Source organism: Eschrichtius robustus, chromosome 1, assembly GCF_028021215.1.
Source record: "Eschrichtius robustus isolate mEscRob2 chromosome 1, mEscRob2.pri, whole genome shotgun sequence".
NCBI classification, from domain to species: Eukaryota; Metazoa; Chordata; class Mammalia; order Artiodactyla; family Eschrichtiidae; genus Eschrichtius; species Eschrichtius robustus.
This window is the reverse complement of record NC_090824.1, coordinates 131,709,668-131,718,562: the sequence shown is the minus strand read 5'-3', so window position 1 is coordinate 131,718,562 and position 8,895 is coordinate 131,709,668.

Below are 8,895 nucleotides of genomic sequence, written 5' to 3'. Positions count from 1 at the left end.
CACCAGCTCTTACTGGCCTGGCTACGTTCCAGGTGTTCCACCCCTTTACACCCTGGCACACAGCTGCAGCTCTATTTTAAGATCCTCTCCTGTGGATCATAATTACTTTAAAAAGTACCTACACTCTCACCTTTCTATGTGAATACAGATGAGCTTGGCCTTCCGTCCTTGGCACTGCCCCATGTGACCTTATGAAAGAACCCTGAACTTGAGGTCAGCAGATCTGGATTCTAGTCGTGGCTTTTCCGGTAAGTAACTGTTTGGCCTTGAGCAAGTCATTTCTCTTTGTGAGTCATGGTTTCCCCTTTCAACCAGTGAATAATGGTAAGATGCTCCTTAAATAAGGCCATAAGGCCATGTATGTGAAAGTGCCTTATGAAGTGAAAAGTACTTTATAGATGTCAGTCATTACCCTGCTCTCTGATCATCTCCAGAGGCAAATCCTCCTTCCGTGCTCTGGTGCTTAGCCTCACATGGGAGTCACCTAGAGAGCATTTCAAAACTGCCTGTGCTCACCCTGACATAGTCTGATTTAATTGGTTCTGGGGTGCGGCCTGGGCATTGGCGGTTTTTAAAGCTCCTTGGGTGATTCTGATGATCGGGCAGTGTTGAGAAGCACTGATTCCTTGGAATGAGGAGGGGACTTGGGATAAATTGAGGGAGTCTCAGAGACACTGATCCCTCCTCCTTATTCAAGGCTGGGGTGTGGTCTCCTTTGTAGACCTCGGTGCGGCCCAGAGACCCTGAGCACCTTGCTGATGAACCTGATCTTCCTAAATCTCTGGCCAAACCTTTAGCTGGGGCATGGGATTCCTGTTTGTGAGCATAGCAGGACTTTCTGGAATAGTTTGACTGGGAAAGTTAGCCAACAGCCTTTTTACAGATGTTTCATTATTTTTAATGAAAACCAGCTCCCTCTCCATGTGGGGACCCGAAGCCTGCTGTACATCTCCACTTGTGGTGCTGGTAGAACATCCACATTCCACACGCATCCAAAACGCCACCTTGTCTGCCCTCCCCCACCCCCACTGACCCCCCCAAACACTCACCTGCTGCTCCTGACTTCCCATCGCAGCCAGTGACATCACCGTCCTCCGCGTTCCCCGGACTGGAGAAGAGACCTTGTAGCATATGTGACGAATGGAGGTTCTGGACTTTGACTCCCTGGGTTCAAATGCTAGTGACCTCTGACAAGTGACTTAGCCTCCCTGTGCGTCAGTTTCCTGTCCCAGGAAAGGTGGATGATGATAATTCCTACCCTCAGTTTGTCAGAATTAAATGAGTTAATTTTTGTAAACTGCTTGCTAACCTGCCCATAGTAAAGGCTCAAAGAATGTGAGGTTGTCATATTTATACTGTCTTCCTTTTTTCCCACATTCAGTCAACAACTCAGAGCTGTTAGTTCCAGCCCTGAAATGTTCCTTACATGTTCTTTGCCTCACCACGTGCTTACTTACGTCCATACACCCTCCTCCCTGTCTTCAATCCTCGTCTTTAATCTATCCCCCATCATGCCACCAAACCCATCTTACTAAATCAGAGTTCTGTTTGCACAACTTCCCTAACTTTAAAAAAAAATTGCTGGCTGCCCCTTTCCTAAACACAGAATAAGAGCCAAGCTGCCTCAAATTCCTGCCGTGCAGTGCATCTTGGAGGGAAGTCTCTCTGAACATTAGCTCAGTTGATCCACAGTCTGTTGGACTGTAGGGTGACCTGAGCTGCAGGCCAGCTTCATGTCCAGAAGCATGTCCGTGCCTGTATCTTGTTTACTATTGCATCACCCCAGGGTGTGGCCGGGTTGAAAAGGCTCTGTTTGGTTTTAACCAAACATGGTTGGTCTCATGTGGGACTGAACCACATGAGAAAGTACTTTTTGAAGACACATTGGTCAGTGATTATTTTTAAATACTTCCCCTAAAATGTGAATTAGTTTTTTCCAGTAGTTTTCAGCTACATATTCTACTTCCTATGAGTTGTAAAACATGCTGGGAAAGCTACCTAGAAACTAATGGCAAAACTCTAAGGAGGAAAGGATTGAAACAGCAGGGAGTGTTGACTTCTTGTTTCCAAAGCCATCTGGCGCTGCTGAGTGCTCCTTCCCTTAGTGAAGAGGTAATCCTGTAAGTGACAGCCTGAGAACTTCCTCCTCATGAAGCATCTTTCAGGATGATAGTCATGCGGATGGATCAGTCCTTTGCAATGCTGCCAATGGAGCCAATGGAGCGGGGGCCATAAGAGCCACTCATTGCTCTGGGAGCTGGAATGAACGGGGTCGTGGGGGGCATGTCAGGAGTGTGTAGGCAGCCCACCGGTAAACTGCGCTACTTTCACTTGGACCAGTTACTAGTTGAGCAGCTGTTTGCACAGCAGCCCTGGTTTGGAATCAGCTATAGGATAAGCAGAAGCAAGTGAGTTATGTGTTGTGACTGTACACAGACATCAATAAATTCCACAAACATTCCCTAATATGGGTAAAAGAAGCAGCGGGCTGAAGGGCTTTGGATGAAAGATGACTCCTAAGTGATCCTTGCCCTTTTCTGTAACTGGAATGTTCAGTAGGTTCAGATCTGCCTTCTCACCATTGCAATTATAGTTAATCCACCTTCAAAGATGAATTTGGGGAGGTCAATTTGTTGTGGCTGTTCAGAGAGGTCGCCCAGAGGCAAATTCTTCTCATTACTTTACTCTCTTAGTGCCCTCTAGTGTCCACATTGGGACACAGCCCTGTCTAAAGGGAACATAACCTGGTACCTTCAGAGTCCAGCTTATGTTCCCATGGTTGGGAAATAAGAACGACCCTAAATACCAGACTTGCCACTTGTCAGACTGTGAGGCCTGTTTCATCTCTCTAAGCTTCAGTTTCCTCACCTGTAAAATGAGAATAATACCTACAACATCAGTGTTATTGTGAGGATTAAAGGGGATACTGTAATACGTGGAAGTACTCCAGCATAAGGAAATAGCTCCCCAAAATACATCGTCATTATAACTCTCGGCCATAAACTCATTCAAAGAAGGATGGGAAAGGCTTATTTATAGTACTAATCAGTTTGCATTATAGCGATTGCTTATGCACCATTTCTTTGCTGGATTATGAACCAGGAGGTAAGAACCACTATCTCAACACTTCTTATAGCATCTGGCCCATGGCTGGAACTCAGGAAATAATTGTTGAATGGATACTGGATAAAAATTTATTTTCAGTCTTAAAAATATTGTAGATTGTAATATAAATTTAGTGTTTCCAAACATCCAAGTAGGCCATATAGATTCTAAGGGCTCTGTAATTCAGCACTGTTTGACAACTTCACCCTGTCCTGAAATTCTCTGGCCCTGGAATCCACCTTGGAGTGTCCGTACGTCCCATCGTAAAGTATGGAAAAGCATATTTTGCAAGATTAAGTCTAGAATGGGGACTGCTGAGCTCTGAACCGCCGAGGAATCTGAAAAGCAGCATGAGTACCTAGGACGAATGTGGAAGAATTTAGGAATGATGGAGTAGAGATTTTTTGGAAGTCAGGACCAAGAGACTACCCAAGCTGCCTCTCTTGAACGTAAAATGAGGGTGATGGTCCTACCCTGAAGCACACTCTGAAGGGCCAACCCAATTAACAAGCACCCAGATGAATTCAATTATACAAATGTACTTGCGTCTTTAAATGTCATCTTGGGCAGACTTCAGAGAGAACAGACAGTAACTGTTAAGAACATGAATATTTTCTTTATCCAAAAGTGATTCTTCTAATACCACAAGTCCACAAACACACAACCCAGAAGAGAAAACAAATGAGACCAACAATAGATTAGTTTTAAGCACAAAAAGTATGCGAGAAATGTCAACCGTGTTTTCACTTGTAAGGACCTAAATTTTGGAAGAGAAACATACTTTTTCTGAGTTGCATAGCCCCTTCACAAGATGAGGAAGCTGACTTTGACCTTGAGAACTGATTAGAAGCTGGTAATTGCAAGATTCATAGAGTGTACCATCTGTTCTTCGTTTATAGCCTTAAAATAATGTAAGGAAGATGGAGCCTATAAAACCCCAACATTTTTGATATTAACAACTTCACAAGGGAATGTAACAGTAGGTGAAATTAAAGTGCTGGGGTTTGTAGCCTTTACATATTGGCAAATAACCAGATTTGGGGGCCATGAAATGATGGTGAAGAACTCCTGGAGGGGATGTAGTCTCTGCATCATCAAAATCTTGCCCTCCATCCAAGGAGAAAAGAGCTAGGACATGTATGTGAAGAGCTGGGATCCCTTTGAGACAAAGAGTGAGGCTAACCTGAGGTCTTATTCTTTAAATAATATCAAAAATAAAATACCCGTCAACTACAACACATCACCTATTTGAGAAATGATATTAGAAGTAATGTGCTGGTAAAGTTCATTGTTTTTAACTGTTTTAGTTGCTGGGAGTAAAGGAGTGAACGTGGCTCAGGTACATCCTGTTTTCATGGCGCTTGTATTCTTCTCGGAAGAGGGAGACAATACACCAATAAACAAGACACTTCAGATAATAGTTTAGAAAAAATAAAACAATGTAACGGAGTAGAAAATGACAACAGGTAAGGGTGAAAGGCAAGGTTTTTTTTTTTTATTTTTGTAATGAAAACATTTCAAGCAAATACAAAAGTAGAGTGTAATGATTTAATACATTCCCCAGATTCAACAATGATCAATTTTCCCACATTTATTTCATTTGGCCCTTTTCCTTCTCTTTTTTTTCTGAAATATTTTAAAACAAATTCCAGATTTCATTCACTTCACCCCTACATACTTCAGTATGCATCTCTAGTAATTAAGAGCTAGGTAAGGTTTTTATTAAACTTTTGTTGAAATAAAGTTATAATTCATAAAAATTGTGTAAATTATAAAATTATAAATATATGAGAATACAACATAACCTGACATTTTAATAGTAATTATAGTTATATAAATTATATAACATACTATTATAAAATTATAAATTATAAAACAATTACTAAACATTATAAAACAACATTAAAAATAAAATTATATAGATAACTAATAAGGACCTACTGTATAGCACAGGGAACCCTACTCAATACTCTGTAATAATCTATATGGGAAAAGAATCTAAAAAAGAGTGGATATATGTATATGTATAACTGATTCACTTTGCTGTACACCTGAAACTAACACAACATTGTAGATTAACTATACTTGAATAAAAATTAAAAAAAAAAAAAAAATATATATATATGGCCATAATCTAATCACCCAAACTTAGTAACTGTTTGAATTTAGGTGCTTTTTCTTCCATCTTTTAAAAAAGATTTTTATTGCAATATAGCAGACTGTTGAAAAGTACACATATCATAAGGTTATAGTTTGCTAAAGTGTCCTCAAGTGAACACATCTGTGTAACTACCACTGTGGCACTCCAGGGGTTTTTTTTGTTTGTTTGTTTTGCTGTTTATTTATTGACTAAACTTATCATCATCCTATTGTTTCCCACATACCAGATTCATTCAACCTTTCTTCTATTCCTGTGTTTTCTGTAAGACAGTCATTAGATCCAGACTCTAGACCAGGGTCAAGATCAGTCATACAGCTGAGCCGTAATGGAACCTGGGGCAAAGGAAAAACCAGTAATTCTGATTCTGTCTTTTTAAAATTTTTGATATTTTGTTCATAAATGTTTTGCATTAATTTCTATTTTTAAAAACATTGCATTAAAATGTTGTTTATCTTGATCATTGACTTTTTTGGCATCCCCTAATATCAGCTCTGGCTAGAGGCTTGGTCAGTCTCAGGTTCAATTTTTTGTCAAGAATACTTCATAGCTGATTGTTCATCCCTTATGCATCACATTAAGTGGGACTGGTATCCAGAGTATACAAAGAACTCTCAAAACTCAACAGTAAGAAAGCAAACAACCCAAGTTTTTAAAACAGGCAAAAGAATGAACATGTACCTCACCAGAGAAGATATACAGATGGCAAATAAATATATGAACAGCTATTCACATCAGTAGTCATCAGGGAAATGTAAATTAAAAACCACAGTGAAATACCATTACATACCTATTAGAATGGCTAATATAAAAATTCTGATAATACAAAATGCTGACAAGGATATGGAGCAAATGGAACTCTCATACATGGCTGATGGGAATTCTATATGATACAGGACAGACACTCTAGATAACAGTTTGATATGTTCTTAAAAAGTTAAAAATATACTTAAAAAATTAAACATATATTTACCTTTTGATTGAGCAATCTCCTCTGTAGGTATTTATTTATTATAGAGAAGTGAAAACTTATATGCACACAAAAACCTGTGCATTAATTTTTAATAACAGCATTAACAGCAACATTATTCATAATTGCCCCAAACTGGAAACTACTCAGATATTCTCCAATGAGTAAATGGATTTAAAAAAAAACTGTGATACATCCATGAATGGAATGCTACTCACACACACAAAAAAGGAATGGGCTATTGCTACAACACAACAACGTGCATGACTCTCAAATGCATCATGCTAGGTGAAAGGGGCCAGCCTCAAAAGATAATATACTGCATGATGCGCTTCACATCACAGTCTGGAAAAGGCAAAAGTATAAGAACAGATGAGTGGTTGCCATGGGGTGGGGACAGAAACTGACTACAAGGGGGTAGCATGAGGGAATTCTTTTGGGTGTAGGCATTGTTTGGTATCCTGTTTGTGGTGGTGATTACAAAAATCGATGTATGTGTAAAACCTCATAGGACTGAACAACAGCAAAAATGGAGTTTACTGTATGTAAATTTTTAAAAAGTAATGAAAATGATTGATGCATCGTTTCAAGTGTATATGCCAACTAATCCATCCTTATCAGTCCCCCAAACCTGAAGTGCTTAGTAAATAAACAAAGGCCAGTGTGGCTGGAGCTAAGGGCTGGGAGGAGATACAGTGAAGTCAGAGAGAAGGGCAGGGCCAGCCCATGTAGAGCCATAGAAAGAGTTGGAAAGGAATCAGTTCTGGCTGCTAGGTGGAAAATGGATCTGTAACAGTGAATAATGGAAAAAGCGATTTTTCATTTAAAAAAAAAGATTAATTAAAGAGGAAAGTAATCATTCTTTGAGAAGAGAGTTCCAAATAATTGGAGCATTGAACTGAGACTGAGAGGACTGGGTGGGACAAGGAAACAGTTTGCATTTAAAAATGTGGTTTTTTCTTGTGGTTAGAGAGAATTTCCGTGTCTGGCTAACTCGGATGACGAAGGGTCAGGGCTCCTTCCAATGTGTTTTCTTGGCTTCCTGCCTCAGAATAAACAAACATGGTGTCTCCAAGCTTTCTTGAGGGTCCCAGGTACAGGGTGACCCGATCCAGACCACAGAAGCTTTATGGCCAGCTTACCGCTTGGGTCCTGTTGCTATAAACACACCACTCGGGGCAAGTTTGAACACCTCCTGGAACTCTTTTTTATGCCATCCCGACTAACTCTTCATGGGCAAGTGAGGCTCAACCATGGAGCACAGTGCATCACGGGAAGGGCTAGCACCTCTGGCCTCAGAAAACACTGGAAAATGAGGCTACTGAGAGGCCCATGAGTCACTACTTGAAATGCCTTCTCTTTTAACGCAGAAAAGAGATGATACTTGAGCACCAACAGAGGTGTCTATTTGCTGGCCTCTGGCTGGCAGCAGAAATGCCAACCCAAATGCCAACAAAACGGCTCTACAGACATTAATCCTGTGTGAGAGAGAGAGAGAGGTTTAAGCCTGAGCTCTGAGAATCACTGACTCCCTTTCTGCCACCCCAAGGTAGCCAGTTCCCATTCAAAGGAAGCATTTCATCTGGTTCCTGGGTGGTTTCTGCACCTCTTTCCTGCCTTCATTCTCCTCTTCAAAGCCCTGGTCACCCTGGTCATGGGCGAATGTCTCCACTTGGAATCATTTAGCATGAGGACCGCAGCCAAGCTCTGTGGCTCAATTTCAAATTCCCTTTTAAATGGGACCATTGGATACACTTTGCGCACGCAATCCTAGTCTTTGTGTATACTGAAAACAAAGAGGAGACTCTGACTAAGGGATTTAATTCTCTGCCTACACAAACATTGGTAATTACTAAAAACAAAACAAGGCAAAAATAGACTTAAAAAAAACTGAAAATAAAAATTTCCTTTAATTAACACCAGAAAACCCAATAAAGGAGAATTGGTCAGTGAGTTCCCCAGAACATCCAACGCATTGCCTTTCATGTGTTCATCAGCGTCGATGTTAAGATGACCAGGACCAAGATGACACCTGGGAAAATAACAAACAAAAACAAGACGTGAACTGGGAGTCAGGAGAGGTGGGTCCATGCCATGGATCTCAGGTCAAATAACTGTAGCTTTGGAGATGTCAGTGAGCCTTGCCCCTCCTGGGGTCTCAGTTTCCTCAGGTGGAAAATAAAAGGCTACGACTTGGTCTATATCTCCAAAACCTCTTATATCTGGAACATTTCCATACTGCTTAAACTGTCCAATTTTTATTTTTGGTCTTAAATTTTTCAACTTCTGTTTACCATATATGTCCTCATGTCTGTGGGAAGTCTCTACTTGAATGTCCTGCTATTACCCCAAACCAATTAAGTTAAAATCTCTCCGGATCAGCCCTCTCAGTCAACCATCCTTCTCTCCCCCTTTATCTCAGTGATGAAGGAATTTATGGTACAACCTAAATGATAGTTTTCCTTCTTAAGCGTTCCCTTCCTCCTTCTATATTTGGGAGAGAAGTAAGGGTTGTCTCCCTTCTCCCATGTCTGAGTTTCCCTGGCCTCTGTCCCTCTGAGTCCAGCTCTCTTCCTGGTGACTCTGAGCTCTGTGTGGGTCACAACTCAGGTCAACACTGGGCAGGCGCCCCCAGCATCCTGCTGCTTCCTGAATAACGGCC